The sequence below is a fragment of the Chrysochloris asiatica genome, unplaced genomic scaffold (genome assembly GCF_000296735.1).
Source record: "Chrysochloris asiatica unplaced genomic scaffold, ChrAsi1.0 scaffold00038, whole genome shotgun sequence".
NCBI lineage: Eukaryota > Metazoa > Chordata > Mammalia > Afrosoricida > Chrysochloridae > Chrysochloris > Chrysochloris asiatica.
In genome coordinates this window covers 4,526,128-4,548,484 of record NW_006408556.1, presented here as the reverse complement: position 1 = coordinate 4,548,484, position 22,357 = coordinate 4,526,128, and the positions used below count along the sequence as shown (strand labels likewise).

General features: G+C 38.3%; 1 protein-coding gene across 1 annotated transcript in view; it reads left to right on the top strand.

Annotated features, from left to right (window-relative positions):
* Nucleotides 1–1,317: 1,317 nt before the first annotated feature.
* Nucleotides 1,318–22,357, top strand: part of FKBP5 (FK506 binding protein 5) — a 152,664-nt gene continuing 131,624 nt past the window's right edge. The window contains exon 1 of the mRNA XM_006860396.1: nucleotides 1,318–1,433. The gene's annotated coding sequence lies outside the window, so the exon portion shown is untranslated. The remainder of the gene's footprint in view (nucleotides 1,434–22,357) is intronic.

The following is a 22,357-nucleotide window of genomic DNA, read 5'->3' as shown; positions in this document are numbered from 1 at the left end:
GAACCGACTCCATGGCACATAACAACAACAACTATAATACTGAGGACCTTTGGTAAAGTTGTGGGTTAAACATCGGGTTGCTATAACTGCATGGTAAAGATTTACAGTTCTACTCAGTCCTATAAGCCTCACTGTGAGTTGGAATCCACTTGATGGCAATTGGGAATCAACTTAGTGATAGTGCGTTTGTTTGGTTTTCATTATAGGTGACCAAGGAGGCCTGATGGGGCAGCTGCCCCAGTAGGGTTTTCTGGACTTTCATCTTTATGGAAGCAGACTACTGTATTTTTCTTCCAAGAAAATGATTGGTGTGTTTAAACTACTGATCTTTTGGTTAGCAGCTGCAAGTTCTGTGGTTCAAACCCACTAGCCGCTCCTCAGAAGCCCCATTCAGGGTAATGGGAAGTCAGGACTGACTTGACAATGCTTAACAATCTGTAGCTACGAGTTGGAATTGATGGCAGTGGGTTTGGTTTTCTACAACTAGCTATGAGGCTTTGGATAGTTCCTAAGGTCTAAGAGCAGATCCCAATTTTATGGGAGTAACATAAGGAGCTCTGGTAGCATAGTGGTTACGAATCGGGCTGTGAACGGTTCGCAAGGTTAGCAGTTCGAAACTACCAGCTATTCCGTGGGAGAAAGATGAGGCTTTCTTCTCCAGTAAAGATTTACAGCCTAGGGACCTTGTACAGGGTCACTATCCCAGCACATAACAACAACTGAGGCAAGGCTATTTACTTGTAGGGGTGGAGGTGGGGTAGGTCTTGAAACAGAGTTTCCACAGTTACTGGAGGAGGTATTGTGTGCAAAATTGGTTCTTGAGGTGGGTTTTCTCCAGTTTGGCTGGAGATCTTTGACTTCTTGGGGTCATTTCCTGGGACTGACTTGGCCTGCCCTGCCCTGCCCCAATCTCAGATAAAAAGGCTTTCAGATAGGCGATACGGATATTAAGTCAACTAGCTTGTTTAGGCATTAGTTTCTCTGGAGGTGAAGGACTGTGTGCGTGTGTGTGGGGTGTTGGTCAGCTTCCTCCACACAGTCTCTCCGACCCCCACAAAAGGCCAGAACCAGACACGTGGGCTGGTGAGGGGAGGGGTAGGTTACATTAAGGCGGAGATGCAAATGAACGGGGGCGGGGTATTATTTGCATAAACGGCACGCAGCCACCAATCCGGACACGCAGGGCGACAGCCCGCGCGCCTTTTGGGGGCGGACTGACAGCCCCGGGACCCTATGGAAGGCCGGTCCTGCGGCCGGCGGGGGCGGGACGGCACCGGGCGCTGCCCGGGGAATTGGGGCCGGCTCGCGGGCGCTGCCAGTCTCGGGCGGTGGCGTCCGGCGCGCGGGCAAGAGGCCTGCTGGGCGGGTTGAGAATCGAGCGGCGCGCGGGCGAGGCGGAGAGACTAGGAGTCGGGGAGCCACCGCGGCGACAGGTACCGGCGCTACGGCCATAGGGATGGGGCGGGCGGCGCCCCGGGAGCCGAATTCCCTCCTTCTCCATCCCGCCGCGGTCGCGCCGCCTCCCCGCCCCCTCACGCGGGTCCCCAGCCCGGGGTTCGAGTAGGGCTGGGAGAGCCTCGAAGAGAGGGCACCCGAGCGCCCAGCATCCTGCGTAGCCCTGTCCGCGCGGCCCGGCCCGCTCCCCCGCGGACCGTAGGGCTGGTGCTCCCTTCGCGAGGCGCGCTCGTCGGACGCAGTCCCCGCTCTCCGCCCCTGCCGTGCGCCCCCGCGCGCAGCGAGGCAGGTCGCGCCCGCTCGTCCTCACCCGGCTTTTGTTTCCTGCCCGGGCTGACAGGTCCCGGATCCCGCTCCTGTAGGCGATCCCGGGCTGGCCAGAGGCCCGGAGGAGGCGGCGGGACCCTAGCAGAGCCGGGAGAAGCGTGAGTAGCAGCCGCCGCCAGCGAGAGAGAAACTTCGCCTGCCTGGGCCCGGGGCGGCGGGAGACGTGGAGCCGGGCTTGAGCAATGCGCCGGGACGATCGGCGGGCACGATCGAAACTTCTTCACCTGGTGGGACCCGTGGAGGGTGAGGATAACGGAGTGTCCCCACAGCTGCCCCCCCATCTCTCCGCTTTCGGTTCATGCTCTCCCGGCGTGTGTACATGGGCGTACAGCGCCTTCACCTGCCACCCCGGGAGCAGTGACTGGAGACAGCATCCTTGTTCAAGGGCCAGTTGTTGAAGGGGGCCAGTGCAGCGCTCTTGTAAAATAAGTGATTCTGTTAAGCGCTGGGCTGCTAACTCAAGGTTGGCGATTCCAACTCACCCAGCGGCTCTGCGCGAGAAAGACCTGGCGATCTGCACCGTAAGGATAACAGGCTAGAAAACAATAGGGGTAGTTCTACCCTATCCCATAGGTATGAGTGGTATCTAGTAACAATGTAAGTAGGTATCTAGAAACAATGTCAGATGAAAGTCAGTGAAAAGTTGTTTTAGGGTTCCTTATTCTATTCAGTCCTAGTCTTAATGGCTTCTACGTAGATTTATTGATCATCTAAAGATGTGTTTGTGATATGAGTCAAAACCAGCGTTGAAAACAAACAGTATGAAGGTCAGGGAGCAGATCGCCTTTTTGAGTAACAAGCTGGGAGGAACATTTTATTTTTATTTCAAAAATCCGTTTCTGCAGTGGTGGTGAAAGCCCAGTAAGGTACAAGTTGTAAGTGGAGAATGCAGAACTCTAGATAGCCTTCAGTGTGGTTCAGAACAGTGTGTACAGCAGTTGGCAGGCGTTCAGTAAATGCTGCATGAAGTAGTTTGAGCTCATGGTTTTGGATTTACTTTTCAGGAGTATGTTTTCCAGTGGAATCAGATTTAGTGTTGAATGGGAGCTTTCTTTGCCTATCAGGGTAGATTCCTACAGGGGCATTTATTTTTATTGTCTTTGCATTTTGTTAGATTGTGGATGAGGGAAAAGTTAAAGCATATTTTGGGTCGGTATTTTGAAGTCTATGGGAGTTCAATTTCCTTCCCTCTTGCCAGAGTTTTTAGTTTAGAGGCTTATAGTAGCAGCTTCTCATCTCATTGTGTTTGAATCAAAACAAGGACAGATTTCCAAAAATTGTTATTCTGGTGGGATTTTTCTTTTTCACCATTCTTTCATTTACCATTTTTTGTTGGTCTCTTTCTCAACTGAGTTCTGCCTAGCAATCGGCAATCATGACTAATTTAGCACATCTGTAGAAATAATATGGATTCCTGTTGGCACCGTGGGTAAGGCACTGGGCTGCTAACCAAAAGGTCAGCTGGTTGACCTGCTAACTGCTCCCCAGACTGAAGCTGTGGCAGTCTGCTTCCATCCAGATTTATAGCCTTGGAAACCCTCTAGGGCACATCTACAGGGCCCTGTAGGATTGCTGTGCATTGGAATGCACTTGATGGCGGTGAGTTTGGTTTTCTTATTTTAAATAGAAATAATGTATTTTTAAAACTTGAGTTATTAATAACACTCATCATTTGTGAGAAACAATTTAGTTCACTCAGTTTTTTCTTCCAATGTGTCTTCTTTGACTTATATTGGACATAGTTTATACTTTAGAGAGGAAAGTTTAACTTCTTAAGAACAAAGTTACTAGTTTTGATTTAGATTAATTATGCTACTTTGTTAGTGTTTCATTGAAAGGTAATTTTACTTATTTATCTAGTAACGTATTTGAAACATGAGTACTTTATGCAACAGATTCATTAGAGATTTTTTAAAAAGTACATCAGAGATGGTCTATGAAATGTTTTCTTCTCCTGAACACTAGGTTTAGATACTTTGAGGTCTTTGTCTTTCCAACATTTTGTTACCGGAATGTGGGGTGAATTTCTTTTCTAGAACAATTTAACCAGTTGAAAAATGAAAAGCTTAAAATATTGATTGGGAAACTAGTTAAATCTTCAAATTTCTGTTTGTTCCTGGATTGGAATTAGTGGTATATTTTTGTGTGTTTTTATTTAGTTTTCTAAAGATTTATCAGTATAGAATTAAGTAGTCCAGAGAAGAAAGGACATTCTTTTTTTAGTTGTAGAAGAAACTATTGCTGCTAAAAGTGGACCTTTTTGATATTTAGTGAGGATACATTGATTGAATACTGACATCTTTTGTAGACTGGGTTCTGTTCTATATAAAAAAATGGTAAAACGGGAGATCTAATTATTCTCTAAAGGGTAAAGGAATGGTAAAACGGGAGATCTAATTATTCTCTAAAGGGTAAAGGAATAAACATATTACTTTAAACATGACGATATGCAATAGAAGTTACAATCCTTATCTTGTGATGAATGCTTAAATATCACAAGCTATAATTGTATTTTGATGTGCCATGGAGTCTGTTCCGACTCATAGCGACCCTGTACAGGATTTCCGAGGCTGTAAATCTTTATAGGAACAGAAAGGCTTATCTTTTTGCTGTGGAACAGCTGGTAGTTTCAAACTGCTGACCTGAGGTTCGGCAGCCCAATTCGTAACCACTACACTACCAGAGTGGCGCTGTGGGCTAATGCACTGGACTGCAAAGTCGGTTTGAACCACAAGGTCAGTTGTTCAAACTTACCAGCCACTCCTTGGAAAACCTATACAGGATTGCTATGGGCCGGGACCGACTCGACAGCCCTTAACAACAACAACAGTTACATTTTATAGAATTATTTACACAAAAGCGTATTTTAGATTATTTAAATACAAAAATACCTTTTAATTAAAGGTCCATCTTAAAATTCAGTTTTTATATATTTTAATTGCTGAATTTCATTCACTTTAATCTGCGGTAGACTATATTATAAAATTACTAATCATGTTTCAGTTTCAAAATTAAGCGTAAATTGAATTCTCACATCTACACAGTAGACATTGGGATTGTTTTAAAGGCAGTGACTCTCAGATCTGCCTCCTTTTGAGTGGAAGTGTGTATGTGTGAATAACTTTGAATAAAGCAACACAAAACAAGAACTTTTATTAAAACCGCTAAATTAGAAGAAAATCAAAACTGTCACAAACATTAATACTGCTTTACTTAACAGTAGCATGCATGTTGTACTTGGCATTAAGAGCATTCTCTTTAGACCCTTAATATAATTTTTTATAATGACTATACATTTGGTAGCGTAGTGGTTACGATTCGGGCTGTGAACCGCAAGGTCAGCAGTTCAAAACTACCAGCGGTGCTGCGGGAGAAAGATGAGGCGTTCTGCTCCTGTAAAGATTTACAGCCTTGGAAACCTTGTGCAGGGTCGCTATGAGTCGGAACCGACTCCACGGCACTTAACAACAACAACAACAACAACAACAACAGCATACATTTGTAAGTAGTTCTGATGTGGTGCTGTAGAATAAGCACTGGACTGCAAGATTGGTTTGAGCCACAAGGTCAATGATTCAAACTCACCAGCCACTCATTGGAAGTCTTATACAAGGTTGCTATGAGTTGGAATTGATTTGATGGCACTTAATAACACAGTACATTTACCGTGCAATTCTATAAGTTCTGGCACACTAATTATTTATGCCAAACAATTAAGTACATTCTATATACTTCTGAAATGATTCAAACTTTCTAGTCTAACTGATAGGGTCCTGGTGTGATGCTGTATTATAAGCATTGACTGCTAACCTAACCACAAGGTTGGCAGTTCAAACCCACCACCTGCTTCTTGGAAACCCTGTAAATAGTCGCTTTGAGTAGAACTGACCCCATGGCACTTAACAACAGCAATAATGACAACATACCTTTGTAAATGTGGTCTTTCTAATTAATAGGTAGTCCTGGTGTGGCACTGTAGTATAAAGCACTGGACCAAAAAGTCGTTTTGAACTGCAAGGTCAGTGGTTCAAATCCATCAGCTACTCTTAGGAAACCCTATGCAGGGTTGTTATGAGTTGGCACCAACTCGGTGACACTTAACAACAACAAAAGGATACTTTAGCAATATTTAAAACACTAAAATTCCAGTGCTGCAAAACACTCTGTACAGCTTATAGTTTGTGATGATGAGAATTGACCTGCTTTTGGCTGCAATTTACATGTAAATCTCAAATCCTTAAATGGGATTCTATTATGCTTAACTTAATATTTATTTCTAATCATTTGGAAAACATTGGTTAAAGAGAGTGAATGATCACCAAGGGGAATGTGTGTGTAGGGGTCTACACATTTGGTGTACCTATATGTTTTTAGGACTCCTGGTGTGGCGCTGTGGGTTTAGTGCATCAGACTGCAAAGTCATTTGAACTGCAAGGTTAGTAGTTCAAGCTCACCAGCTGCTCCTTGGAAACCCTATACAGGGTCACTATGGGTTGGAATCGACTCGACGGCACTTAAAAACAACAACAACAACATGTGTCCAGTCAGTTTCGACTCTTAGCAAGGAGTCCTAGTGTGGCGCTGTGGGTTAATGCACTGGACCGCAAAGTCGGTCTGAAACTCAAGGTCGGCAGTTCAAGCTCACCAGCTGTCCTCAGAAAACCTACATAGGGTCACTGTGGGTCGGAACTGACTTGATGATACTTAACAACAACAACAAGGATCGGCTGGTGAGTTTGAACCACTGACCTTGAAGTTCAAACTGACCTTGAGATCAAGTAGGTATCTTACAGTACCAAGATTCCGCTCTTGATATTTTTGTTGGTTAAACTATTACTCTTAATATGGAAGAGTAATATTTTAAAAAACAAAAATAAAATTTAATTTTGATTCTTTGAAAACAAGCTGGCAAGAGATTTTGATGTAGCTGCTGGGGGAACTGCTGTCATCTTTGATAACATTTACTTAAGACTCTTTTATTTTCCTTTCAGAAAACAGTAAAATTTATTTGAAAAATAAAATGGTGTGTTTTCTGAGTGAATCATGGGGTTTTAAATTTATCATCTGCTCCTTGGAAACCCTATACAGGGTCGCTAGGAGTCAGAAATGACTCGATGGCACTTAACAACAAAGTGCACATCCATACAGTTGTAAAATTTAGGGACTGTCCAGATGTAGGGCTAAGATTGGTAAAATTTATGGCATTTTATTAAAAAAAAAAAATAACAGTTGTAAAAGTTGGGACTTATCTATATGTAAGGGTTAAATAGAATGTGTGACATTTGTGGAACTTACCAAAAAAAAAAAAAAATTGTAAAAGCCAGAGAATATCCATATGGTAGTGTTTTAAGATTGAGCATATAGTATATTTGGAAAATTAATACACTGAACTGCAAGGTTGGTTTGAACCACAAGATCGGCAGTTCAAGCTTACCATCTGCTCCTCAGAAACCCTATACAGGGTCGCTATGAGTTGGAACTGACTCAATTACACTTACCAACAACAAACAGTGTATTTGAATTGTATGTTTTTGAAATTGTAAGTTTTTTGGAAGAAGGAATATAGGGTGATGAAAGGTTCAAGAACAGATGAGGGTTTTGTTTTTGTTTTTCTCCTTTTGTTGTGGCATACCCTTTCTAAGAACAGCAGTGGAGACATTTGTAGCAGTCTGCCTCAACCTTGGTGATTCATAGATGGCAAGAGGAGTCACTCGTAGTCCCTGGAAATGGTCATTTGATTATCAAAAGTAGAGTTGCAAATTTCAAATTGATCTCTTAAAATATTGAGTTTATGTATGTGTTTCTCAAGGTTGCTATCTCTGGAAATTAAACAACCTCCTTTACGATCAGCTGAAAATTACACAGTGGAATTTTGAAAGTCAAAATGTCTCTATTACAGACAGATTGAGTCTTTATCAGAATGTATTCTGAATGAGACTGCAGTGTTCTTTGCCATGTTAAATATTGACCAATAAAATTATTTCCATGTTTCACTGTTTAGAAAAATTAAGACAGTAAAATAATCTTGCAATATTAATATGTATTTTGTTTTTTTGCCCCTAACATAAAAAGTTATTATATGGTAGAATATGGTAATAGTTTTTATTTTTGTAAATGTTTGAAATTCTAGTTTGGGAAGAGATATTTGTTATAAGAACAAATATTTCATTGAAGCAGAACAGAGTAATTTGCACGGAGATGAATATATATATTTTAAAATTATTCTTAGGTTAATATGAAATAGTTGTTAAGAAAAATTAAAACAATCATTCATATTTTCACTATGAACTTAACTTTATATGTTTTTAAAGAATATCTTTGTTGATCCTACGTTGACTACTTAGAATCTATTCACTCTCTAAAAGATGTATATTTTTAATTATAGATATAAATTATGTATATAATCACTATATGTTTGATGTTGCTTCAAAAAGTTTGTAGAAAAATGGAATGAAAAAATAATGGAATTTTCCTAGGAACTTTTTGAAGCACTCTTGTATGTGTGAAAAGAGTTCTGGTGGCTCAGTGGGATAAGCGTTAGGCTGCTAACTGAAAGGTTGGTAATTCGAACCCACCAGCCACTCCAAGAGAGAAAGATGAGGAGTGAACTTCTGTAAAGATTTCCAGCCTGGGAAGCCGTAGGCAGAAAGTTCTACTATGTCTTATAGAGTTGCTATGAATCAGGACTGACTTGGCAGCAGTGGCTCTTTTTTCTTTTTTAGTTTATGTGTATATGTGTGTAGATCTATCTACCTGTTCATCTAGCTTCCCTCCATTTTCCCCCAGATTTAGTTCTGTGTTTTTCTCCCCTTGAAAATCTTCTTGCACCGAGAAGATGAAAGTATATGCTCACAAAAAGGAATGTTCATAGCAGTCTTATTTGCAATAGAAATGAACATAGATGAATCTCAGAGATATTCTATGGAGTCAGAGAAGCCAGACACAAATGAGTATGTACTATATAGCATCATTTATGTTAAATACAAGAACAGGAAAAACTAAGCTATGATGATAGACGTCAGGACAAGTGGTTATTTCTGGGAAGTGATTCTGGTTGACAGGTAAGGGATACAAAGGAATTTTCTGGAATGACAGGTCGGTTCCAACTCCTAGCAACCCATTATAGGGTTTCCAAGAATGGCTGGTTGGTTTGAACTGCCCACCTTTCTGTTACCAGTCCGATGCTTACCTTACAGCACCATATCAGGGCTCTCTGTAATAACTGAAATATTCTATGATTTGGGTGATGGTAATTCAAGGGTATACTTTTATGGTAACTTTTAATTTTGATATGATTTTTAACTTAAAAAGTTGCAAGACAGGTACAAGGAATTTCCTTATGCCTTTATTCAGATTCACTAATTGTTGGTGGATACAGTTGCTCAAATTCATTAAATTTATGTCTGCTCATTTTTTTAATGAAGAAAAAAAGCTAAAGAAATATGTGTTGAAAACGAAGAGAATGATATTATCTAAAAAAAAAAAAAAGTGAGATACCTTGATTAGGAATTAGAAATGTTGATAGTCTATTTACATACACTGCTTTTTATGAAAGTTTCTTGTCCATGTGTGTCAGAAGAAACAACTGCCATCACGGAAACCCTGTTTTACTTTGTTATTTTATGCACGTCACATAGGAATGAGACCACTATCCAGCAGTAACTTTCTGGGAATTGAAGGTGGTGATTATTCCTTCTCAAAAAGTGGTCTACCTATAGTGTGGGAGGTTCTACACAAACATTTAAAGTCTTTACCATCCTAGGACTTACCAGTTGAAGAAGAGGAGCCAAACAAATCTGGTGTGGTGGTTTCTGGGTGGTTCTTTTTATCATAGTGAGGAAAGGTTGCTGCTTGTAAACTATTTTTGATAGTGATGAATCTGTGGCTCTCTGATAGTTTGACTATTGCTGTATGTAGCCTTATAGAGTGCTTTGATTTACATGAAATTTATTTAAATCATAGCTTAACTTAAGATGAACGTTTAAAACATTAAACTTGTCCCTTATTATTTTATACAATTTAAAATATGCATTATTTCTAATTTAGGATTAGGTGTAATTGATGGATAATGTAAATTACTCACTTAAGATTATTGGTTCATTTTGCTAAATCTAATTATTTTTTGCATCGACATCAGAAAGTTGTTGCTGTTATTTAATACAATGTAATTGGAGGATTAGCCATCTAGTTCAACAAATTAATCACTGATATTGGGGATTGTGGTTAGTTGTTGAGTTGGCTGTGACATGTTGAAATGTTGAAATGTTGCTTGGTCTTGGAGCAACGTATATTTATAATGGGTACTGGGGACAGATGTTTATTTTGCAGAATTGTAAATGTCTGCTAACAAAAACTCTGCCTTTATATGGCCTATATGTTTTTGTTCAACAAAACCGTAAGCTTATTGAGAAAACTGACGTCCAGCATCAACCAACATTGAAAAAAGGACTGCTTTTTCTGTTTAGTAAGTATCTTGTGCCTCTGTAATGACAGACTGGGGTTTTTCTCTTACATATACAATGGAATGCTTTTGGTTTGTCAAGAATTAGGAGAAAATTATTTGAAAAGCTTTTACCTGCTAGAATTTAAGATATTTATGTAGGCAGATTGCTTTTTAGATATTTCATTATGAAAGTTTCAAACCTATACCAAGGCAGAGAGAATAGTATAATGAACCTTCTTCATGTAGCTGTTCCCGAGAATCACTCATTATCCACATTTTGCTTAATGTGCTGCATTGGAAATTATTAAATTCTCACAAATATTAAAATAGTAGTAGCATTGAAATTTTGGCAATTAAAGACCCCCACACATATAATGCACAGAAATGATGAAATTATGTGTAAAAGTTCTGGGTTAGCACACCCCACCCATGCCACACATGTCTTGTAAACATTTCCGAAGTGAATTTCAGCCTCATTCACCTTCATTCATTAGTTTGAAAATGTTACTTTTGATCATATTTGTATAATAATAAAGGCATATACCATTGTCAAGTCATAGATTTGGTAGTACCCCAGTAATTGGAAAATAAGCAATTGAAACTCTGTGTGTGTTTCTACTAATTTAATTTAATCATTATATCCCTGTTGCTTTTGACTATTAATCTGAGCCTTGAGCCCATTGATGGTGCCTGTCCATAAATGACGTATTATCAATTGGAAACATAAACACAGTTGAGCCTGCACCGGTATAAACGGTACTGAGTAACCCCCAATAGGAATCTTGATTCAGTCTGCATTGACATAATTAACACAGTCATGTTCAGACTCTAGCTTTTAATAGGAGGAGCAAACACAGCAAAACTGATAACAATAGTTAAATACAAAACAGTTTTTATTAGTTGAAAATAAAAACCACAATAAATGATCTTAAGTGAAACCATTAAACTATGCTAGGTCTGCTTATTTCATAGTCTGTGTCTTATTAGATTCCTGGTGTGACGCTGTAGGATAAGCACTGGACTGCTAACTATAAGGTCAGCAGTTCAAACTCACCAGCTGCTCTGGGAACCCCTATACAGGGTTGCTATGTATGAATCAGAACACATACAACAACAATATGTCTTATTAGCACCAGTGTCTTTGATCAGTGATATGAATCACCTTGTTGTTAAGTGTGGTCAAGTTGATTCCAATTCATAGCAACCCTGTATAAAGTTTTCAAGGAGTGTCTGGTGGGTTTGAACTGCCAACCTTACAGTTAACAGTCTAGTGCTTATCCTATAGGGCCTCACCACAACTCCATGAATCATCCTAATTATAATAATGCTTTGATGCATATAAAAAGACCCTTGCTTCTTTCAAACCTCACATTTGAATTTTGTGATCTCTTTACAAGAACTAGCCAGTTTTTGATTATATTGTGCACATTTTTCATAATATAGATCTTAGAACCCTTTAGGATCGGCAGGAATTAAACACATGCCCTACCTTACTAGCTTCAAACTGAAAGTCATTGTGGAAGAAAGAGGCAACAGAGAGGCAGTGAGAAAGTTTGAGGTTGGAGAGTTGTCTATTCACAAATGAAGAAAGGAAAAAAGGAGCTGGAGAAATTGAATCTGTAAAAATGCACACTACATGGACCCAAAACAAAATGAAGAAGACATTGAAAGAGTGTATTCTTTCTCAAAGAGAACAAGATCAAGCTGTCTCTATTGTTCTAATCAGATTAAGGCAAAGCTCCGGCAAATAAAAGACTCTATGTAGGGTCTTCGAACATGATTCCTATCAGAACAGTTGGTAGCCAGATATCATCCAGTTCTGCTGAACTCAGGGTTGTGGGAATTGATGTTCATGTTTTCCACTAGTTCTTTGGACCACCTGATTCCGAGCATCTTTTATTTTTACTGATCTTCTTTCTTTTACATAAGAAAAGGCCTATAGTTGCATCTTAGATGGCCACTCATACGGTGTTAAGATCCTAGTTTCTACTCACCAAAGTAGAATATAGAGCAATATTTTTGTGGACTATGTTTTGCCACTTGACCATGATGTCCTTTGAAACTATGGTCCTCAACCCTCAGGCCCAGCAACTCATCCCCTCAAATTGTTTGGTAATGTCTAAGAAGTTTTCATAATTTTGTACTCTGTGTGCTTCACCATATTCATGGATATGTTTACAGCAAAGGTGAAAATATCTCTATGTAAATATTCAGTCAAATCTTTACATATTTGTTAATTTCAAAGACATTGATTTTCAAAAATTGTTTCAGCTTAAGATTTATGAATGCCAAAACTATAAAATTCTTGTTCTTATAATTTGATGATATCTTAACTGTTTTCTAATTCTTTGTGCATTCATGCTCTTTGATTTCACCATGGTTCACCATTGGATGCTTGGTTTAGGAAAATACTTACCTTAAATGAAGTTTCCATGAGATCTGTTTTGTTCCTGTAACATTAAACTTGTTGGACAGGAAAAAAAAAAAAGAAATTGAAATCAGTAACATGTTCAAACCTACCAGCACATAACCCACAGAGCCACACCAAGACTCTTCTTTAGCCTCTGCGAGTTCATAGGAACCAGTTTTGTGCTGATCCGTATAAAATAAACTGTTCATTTGTATGTAAAGTACTTAGCCCAGAGTTTGGTATATGTTTTCAGTAAATGTTAAATACTATTAGAGTTTCCATTCAGAAGCACTGTCAGAAAGAAGGGCAATGGTGGCTCAGTGGCAGAATGCTCACTTTCCAGGCAGGAGTTTGATTGGTGGATGATATACTTCAAGTGTAGCCATGACTGTCTTGTTACTGGAGGCCGTGTGTTGCTGTGGTGCTGAACAGGTTTCAGTGGAACTTCCAGACTTACGGTGGACTAGGAAGAAAGACCTGTTTCCAAAATTCAGCCAGTGAAATCTCTTATCACAATGGTTCTGCTGCTGTTGTGAATGGAATTGCCATGATTTGGGGTGGCTAGACAGCAGCTAACAACAACAATGTAACATATTTATTAACCTCTTAAATTCTAAGTAATATTGCAAAATGAATTAAGACACCACTTTGCTCTCAGAAAGGATATAGACGACAGATTTAGAAAAGATAAATAACCTATGGTTCCATCGAAATGGCAAATGAGTGATTTATTTAAAGGCTCAAGAGGTAGGAGTGATTGCTGAGCATTGGAAAACTGCCGAAAGGTGACAGAACTTGGTTTGAGCTTTGAAGGTTCAGTGTAACAAGAAGACATGCTCTTCGGAGCTAGACTGAATGTGTTTGAATCCTAGCTCTGCTACTATGTTATCTTAAAAAATTACTTAATCTCCTTTGTAGGATTGTGGAGAGAATTAAATGAGTTTATACATATAAAGGAGTCCTGGTGTGGCACTGTAGGAACAGCATTGGACTACAAACCACAAAGTTGAGACCACTAGCTGTCTTTGGAAACCCTAGGCAGTGTCGTTATAAGTCAGAACCTATTTGATGGCATTTAACAACAACAATACTTTATAGAGGTCAATTATATAAATTAATCAAAATAATTAGATCTCCAGTCTTACATTTTTTATATAGAACAGAACCCAGTCTACATAAGATTTCACTATTCCATCAATGTATTCTCACTAAACTTTTAATAGCAATAGTTTCTTCTACTGCTATAGAAAGAATAGCTTCTCTTCTCTGGACTAATTCATTCTAAGCTGAGAAGTCTTTAGAAAGCTAAAAAACCAAGAATATATCAGTAATTCCAATCCAGGAATAAGTAGAAAATTAAAGATTTAGTTAGTTGCCCAGTTCAACATTTTAAGGGTCACTATGAGTCAGAGCTCTGGTAGCGTAGTGGTTACGAATCGGGCTGCTAACCTGAAGGTCGGCAGTTTGAAACTACCAGCGGTTCTGCGGAAGAAAGATGAGGCTTTCTGCTCCCATAAAGATTTACAGCCTCGGAAACCCTATGCAGGGTACTATGAGTCGGAACCAACTCCACCTCACATAACAACACTAACAAACATATAAAGCACTTTTGAACAGTGCCTCACATAAGAACTTGATAAATTACTACTATAAATTGAGAGAAGGGAGACTTTGTTTTAGGGAGAGAACATTGAGTGGTAGTAAGCGGGGGGATACCTAAGGATGTGTGACTTCTGATGTGGCTCTGTAGGATCAGCACTGGACTTCCATCCGCAAGGTCGGCAGTTCAAACCCAACAGTTGCCCCTTGGGAACTCTATACAGGTGTCCTGTATGACCCGATGGTAACAACAAGAACAAGGGTCTTTGAAATGGTGAGTCCAAACTGACCTGATTGGGTAACTTTTGGAAAATAGTCCGTGACATTAGGGGCTTTCTTCTGAGCTTTCTCTGGGTAGACTGTAGCCTTCAACCTTTCAGCTGGTAGCTGAGTATGTAAACAGTTTGTACAATCAGGAACTGGTGATCTCTGTCTCATGGGTTATCACTGAAAACCCTATGGAGGACAGTTCTACTCTGACACACATGGGTTTGCCAGGAGGTGGAAGTGACCAGGTGACATCTGGCTGGTTGGTTATGTTGGGGCAATATGAGCCAGAATCGACGTGACAGCAGTTGGTTTGGTGCTTAAACCAGGGAGTATGACATCTCCTTCATAGGTACTGAAGGACCTTTGGAGGATTTCTTGGATTATATCCAAGTCTTCATCTCTAGCATTTCTATCTCCTGATTTCAATATAACTGAAACTTCTAAGTAATTTTGAAAATGAATCTCATGATCTGAATTTTTGTTGCTAAGTGCCGTTGATTTGGTTTCGACTCATAGTGACCCTGTCTAGGGTTTCCGAGAAGCGACTGGTGGGTTTGAACCGCTGACCATGCGGTGCAAACTGACCTTGCGGTCCAGTGCATTATCCTGCAGTGCCACACCTGATAATATTGAATTACTATGTTTCTTTCACTTGTCCATTTCTTTTGTAAATGTATTTTGAACTTTCTCTTTTTTCACTCCATATTCCAGTTGTTTATATAATTCTTATCCCTCTTTTTGAAAAGCTAGTGAGTATCTACTGTTTTACTCTCTGTCTTACTGTCTTCCTCTCAAAACCCCAGTCTAGATCCTAAACCACAAAACCATAAAGTTGAAAGGGACAGAGACAGTAAGAAAGGGAGAGGAAGGGAAGGAGATAAATTTGATCCAGTAATCTTGTGGTAGATCCGTACAATAAGCACTGGATTTTGAACCACAAGATTGGTGGTTCGAGCCCACCAGCCGCTCTGTGGGAGAAAGATAAGGCTTTTTGCTTCTGCAAAGATTTAAAGCCTCAACCCTATACAAGGGTTGCTATGAGTCAGAACTGACTGTACAGCACTTAACAATACCATCTTGTTTTACAGACAAAAATGGAGGTCCAGAGGAAATTAAGTTTAATGTTCAAAAGCGGCAGCACATTAATGAGCAGGCCAGCATTTTTCAGGGCTTAACCAGGACTGGGTGGGTTTTTAATTTTTTTTTTTACATCACAGTCCAGTGTGATTCTCAACCATGTGGGTGGTAATTAGATAAGTTACTCTCAATTTTCTGCTGTCGCTATTAAACAGCAAGATAAAAATAATTTTCCTCTCAGGATTAATGTGATTATAGTTCACCTTCATGAATGATTGTCTTTCTTGGAGAGGATCTCTCTTCTTAAAGTCATATTTTTATAACCAAGATTCCCACATCTGCTTTGAGGAGAAAATGATTTTCTTTTCAGAGTTGTTATAAATTATAAATATAATTGTGTTGTAAACATAAAGAATATTTTCCAAAAAAGTGGGCTTTTTGTTTCTACCACTGTCAAGCACAGGTTCTTTTACAGAGTAATTGTCGGGACAATATTAAGACATAAAAAGTGAGAATTGAAAACTCGTCTTACAGTCTGCGATCCTGAACTTCTGCCAGTGTAGCAGCCGCTGAGCTTACATCTTCAGTCGCTTAGAATTTAATATATGCTACACATGACAGCAGGGGACTATGGTGGTTCCACAGGATAAGCACTGGACTGTGAACCACAAGGTGCTGGCAATATGAGCCCAGCAGCCACTCTGTGGGAGAAAGATGAAGCTTTCTGCTCTCACAAAGACTTAAAGCCTTCGAAACCCTATACGGGGGTCACCGTGAGTCGGAACCGATTTGATGGCACCTAACAACAACACATAATGGCGAGACCCTTACTTATACGTTGTTTTCTTATACATTGTTCTACCTAGATACAATGTGATATATGTATATATATATATACAATGTGGTATGTTTACATATCTATATATATATATATATATATATAGTGGTGGTTATGTGGTTGGTTCTGACTCATAGCAACCCTGTACAGGGTTTCCGAGGTGGTAAATCTTTACGGGAGCAGAAAGCCTCATCTTTCTCCCACGGAACAGCTGGTAGTTTCGAACTGGCCACACTGGTTGCTCAATAAATACTTCCTTTTTCCTGAAAGAAATTTTTTCTCATAATGTATATAAATAATGTCAGTTGTTAGTTACCAATTCATTATTTTACTTTCTATTTTCTCCCTTTGAAATGTATTGTTTTAACTGTAGCAAGTTGCCCTCTCTGCTTTTGAAATTTACATAGTGTATATATTTTTAGTCACTTTAAGCATAACTTTACCATGAGATCATGTTACAATCGGTAATCTTTTCATGTTCTGTATTCTCTCCCCATGATTAAAGCAAGAAAAAGTGGCATGGGTTAGGTTACAGAGAGTGTCCCAGACCTCTGTAAATCCTGCCACATTCCTTCAAGAAATCAGGCTTCTGGGCTAGATTTATTTTTACTGGAATGCTAATTTTTCTTAATGATATGTAAGCACTGTGAAGTTGACTTGTATAATTCACATATGTCTATGCACACACAGAAAATACCCCCAAAACTTGTGTCCACATGCCGTGTATCAGATCTCTTATGTATACTTCCCATGGTTTGGTTTCTTTTTCCTGTCTTCATTTTTCTGAAGGGAAAACTCACCCCCCCCCCCCATCTGATCTGTTTTCTATTTGGAGATTACCTTGTATTACAAATTTGAAGCTTTATTTGTGATAAAAAGAGGGGAGGAAAATGCTTAAAATTAGATTTTGGATACTTTTTTGCTACTGAATTTGTGTGTAAGTTTCTCTTAGCCCTTTTCTTCATATAATATACCGGATTTTTTTCTCTTTGTATTTTGTAGTTTTCTTATGATGAGTTGTTCTACTGCTGTTTAAATCAGTTAAACTATATTTACAGGTGGTTGCTAGTCCTTCTAAATGTATATAATGATAAGTTTTCCTATTAAATTTACCCTAAGAATTGTTATTTGTAATTTAGCTTTTTTAGAATTCACAGTGATTTATTTATAACTTATTTATAAATTTATATTTTATAATTAATATTTAGAATTCTATAATTCGCTCACCTTGAGAAAGGGACAATTGATCCCTGCCACTTTCATTATGAACTTTGACTGCCTTGCACCTTCCATTTATTATCATTTTTTAACTTTTATTTGTGTCTCCTAAAAATTGGGAGCTTTAATAGATGTTGTGCATTTTTATAGACTTTCACCTCCATATGTCTTTCTTCACTGTCTAAAATGTGTTCATTTTTCCTTCCTATTTTTAATGTCTGTCTAGGTTTTCTTTGTTAAATTAATGAAAAACTTTTGCTTCATTTTTGGTTACATTTGTTTGGTTTTTGATTACACTTGTCAGTTTGGGTTAATTTATTTTCCTGTTTATATATTTTTGCTCATCTTGTTAGTACCTCAGTTTTATATCCATTTAACACAGTATTTTTGTGAAAACCATATGCTAAACATTTTCACGTACATGTTTATAGTTCCTAAACAAGTGTGACTGAGTTCTTATTTTTTTTAAGATTCCAAAATTATTTCAGTATTTGTTGAACAATACCTATTGTCAATTTTGCCTGTTACGCTGCTGATAATACAGTATGAGAATTTAGTAAACATTCTATGTGAGTTTTTTTTTATAAGTGACCTAGCTTTGCTATACCAATTTTTTAAAATAATTTTTTAGTCACTAATCCTAATCCTGGTGTGGCACTGAAGGATAAGCATTGGACTACTAACCATCAGGCTGGTGGTTCAAATTCACCAGCCACTCTTCGGAAACCCTATGCAGTCACTATGAGTTGGAACCCATTCAGTGACATTTAACAATAACAATCTTAATCCAGTAATGCTAGTTTTAGCAATTTAAACTTTGATCCTGGTATCATTTTATCATTTTGTAATTTTGAAAAATTATGATTTAAAAAAAAAGTAAATCATTAATTATGAAATAATGACTTCAAAAGAGGAAAATTAAGACAAATTTTAGAACCTACATTTTCTAAATTGGGTTAGCAAATTGCTCATTTTTATGTGGGTATAATCTTTTAAATCTGTTAAGTTTCTTTTACTTTTTAATTTATATTCACCTGTCTATTGTGGTGCTTCAAGATAAGTACGAAACTACTAACCACAAGGTTGGTGGTTCAAGCTCTCTAGCCACTCCTTGGAAACCCTATGCAGGATTGCTATGGACATGACGGCACTTAACAACATCTATGGAAAAGACTTTGATAGTTGTAATTAAAATAAAAGGCAAAACCAGTAAAAAGTAAAGTCAGAAAACAAATGTAAATTACATAAGAAATGGGAAGGATGAGGAGGTGGGAAGAAATATTTACATCAGTTATCTAAGGCAAGATAATTAGTGTATTTGAACATTAAATTTAGCTCTGAGCTTCCTGGCAAGCAAAAGAATAAAGGAAACAGGATGGGCTGTATGGTTATTACCTGAAAAAAAAAAGCTTATCAGTTTTTTAGGAAAGAGAAGTTTTTTTTGAGCACTGTTTGTTATAAGAATTCTTATAAAAGGAACATAATCTATACTACCATTTTTGTAAATTATTACAATGTCTGCTGGTGGTTCCATATACCATATGTCCTGTGATTATATATACGTGGTCATTTTAACTTTATGTCCAATGCTGTCAAAAGTGGAAATACCATGGCTGGGGTGTGTTTATATATTGCCCCTGGAGTTGTAACCATTGACGAACAGGAAACTGAAAGCTAAAAGTTCAGGAAATGTATTGTATTTCTATTGTGAAAAATATATATGGTGGTCATTTGAAGACTGCACATTTTATATATGCATTAAGTTAGAGATGAAGTAGGAATTCTTATAACAGTGTTGTCAGATGCTTAAATATAATAGATACAGTATGTGCATTGTGGGCCAGGAAAATTGTGCAATGTTAGAAAAAAAATGCATTGTATGTGTTCAGCTTTACTCTTTCAAGAAAGAAAACAGCTGGCACATCAGTTGAATTCTTCAAGGATGTCTTGTTTTTCAAGAATTACAGAGTTTAGTTTAGCTCCAGGAAAGGGGAGGCCCTGTTTTACAAAATAGCTTATTTCACTCTTAAAAAGTTCTCATGATTAGGTTTTACTTTCATACATTGAATTAAACTTTTCCTGAAATATAAGGGTTTAGTCTGTTGTTTTTTAGTGTTAAGGAAGTAAGTGGTCAATGGTCAAAATTATTTTTAAAGTCATATGTGCATAAGTGTTTTCTTAGGAATTGTGGCATTTTAGGTGTCTCATAATATCCGTATTTTCTTTATTTTTGAAGGTTTAAAACAAATTCTGTCAGAGGAGGTAGAATTAACATATATGTCTGGCTTGTTGTTGCTGTTGTTAAGTGTTGCCAAGTCCTTTTCGACTCACAACACTGTATAGAATTTCCGAGGAGTGGCTGGTGGGTTTAAACTGCCAACCTTGTGGTTAGCAGCCCAGAGCTTACCCTACAGTGCCACACCATTTTCTTACTGTCATCAAACTTACCTATTTTAACAGAACATGATTTACATTATGTATCATTTGTTCTTTGTGGCAAGCATGGCATTTAATAACATCTTAGAAATAGGAATTTTCTACTATTTCACTTTTATTGAATCTCCATCGCTGCGTATTTTAGCAAAAGAGATAACTTAGGACTATTTCAATGCTAGTTTCATGGTTTATAGTTATAGCCACACAAGAACATTTTGAGGCCACATTAAGTGAAAATTCTGTTTATTACAAAGATCTTAGAAATTTTAGCTGTATTATATGGAGTCCTGGAGTGGTGCTGTAGGATAAGCATGGGGCTGCTAACCCACCAGCCACACCTCAGAAACCCGATACGGGGTTGCTGTTAGTCAGAACGTACTTGATGGCACTTAACAACATATACCATAAATTGTAATAATTTTAGTAGTTTTATTAAAATTAGTCTCTTTTCAGGATTGATTTTTGTTTGACTTTCTTAGGGTCATGCGTTTATCCTTTAACTCTTTGCCAAGTAGCTAGAAAGTGCTGATTGGCAGACTGAGACCTGGACCTACCCCAGAGGAAGGTCCCAGAATGCTGAAGACAAAATGCTGTGATGACAAAAAGAAATCTCAACAAGGCCAGAACATAAAAGGCCTGGCACAGCAGGATAAGAAGGTACGCTTTATCTAGTAGGTGAGCTTGTTTTTGTCAAGGGTATTTTTAAGATTAACTGTTACTTTCCTCTTTTCTTATTATAGTACATGGTCATCGTAGAACAACCCAACAAATAGATGAAGAAAATAAGAATTTCCAAGCCACTTTGGACTCAAAGAGTTCTCAGTTCATTTCCCCTAAAATACATTTAATATCAAATTTACATCTTTTTGTTTATTTGAAGGGGTGCTACTTAAATTCTCGCCATCACAAATTGTGCTTTTAGCAATGAAACAATCAAGTATAAAGAAAGTTTGTTGTTGTTAAGTGCCATTGAGTTGGTTTCCACTCATGGCAACACTGTATAGAGTTGCCAAGGAACTGCTGGTGAGTTTGAATCACTGACTTGTGATTCAAACAGGCCTTGCTTGCAGCCCAGTGATTTATCCTACAGTACCACACAGGACTCCATAAAGAAAGTTTGTTGTTATTGTCACCATCATAGCGACCCTGTATATGGTTTCCGAGGAGCAGCTGGTGAATTTGACCTTGCGGTTCAAATTGACCTTGGGATCCAGTGCATTATCTCACAGCGCCACACTGGGACTCGTTTTCCTTTTTTTGATATTTTTGTTAAGTGCTGTTGAGTCAATCCTGACTAATAGAGGATTTCCGAGGCTGTGTGGTGCTGTAAGATTAGCTCTGGCCTGTGAACCACAAGGCCAGCAGTTCAAACCCATCAGCTGCTCCTTGGAAACCCTATACAGGGTCGCTATGATTCAAAACTGACTTGATGGCACTTAACAACAGCAACAACAATGACAACAAATGTTTGTGGCAGCAGAAAGTCTCATCTTTATCCCACAGAGGGGTTGGTGGGTTTGAACCACAGACTTTGTTGTTCCCGGTCCAGTGTTTATCTTACAGAGTCACTAGCACTCCCCCTTTTGATATAGTGATCCGATTAATTATTATCTGTGTCATGGGAAACCTTAAGCATAATATAGGCCATATTGGGGCTTTGGACTAAATGAAAACACAGACCTGGAAGTCAGGAAGACTAAAAGTTCTTTCTGTAAGCTCTTTGAGAGCAGGACTAGATCTTCCCTATTTACTACTATGTTACTATTAGCAGGCACAGTGCCTCACACATGGTAAGTATTCCCTAAATAGATACTGAGTCAATGGATGAGTTTCTCATTAAGCACGTTTTGTTGCTCATATTTCCTTAACTGTGGATAGTCAAGATCAATTATGTTCAGCCAAGGCTAAGATTAGCCTTTGCTACATGCAGACTTTCTTTCAAGATTTTTTTTAAATGAAAATTTATTGAACTGTTTATTTTTTACAAAGGTGTGTATACACAAACACAGAAATAAAAAGTGAAAAATCCCTGTTTCTTCTGAATCCCACTCTCCAGAAGAAGCTACTTTAATGATTTTGTATCTTTCTTTCTAGTTTTTTTCTGTATGTTTTCAAATGCATATATATTTTTTCCTTATATAAATTGAATAATACTATATTTTCTGTTCTGCAACTTTCCTTTTTTCTTTCTTTGAAGCAAACTCATACGACGTAAAATGACCCAGTTTAAAGTACAGTTGTTGTTGTTAAGTGCCGTCAAGTCGACTCCGACCCATAGTGACTC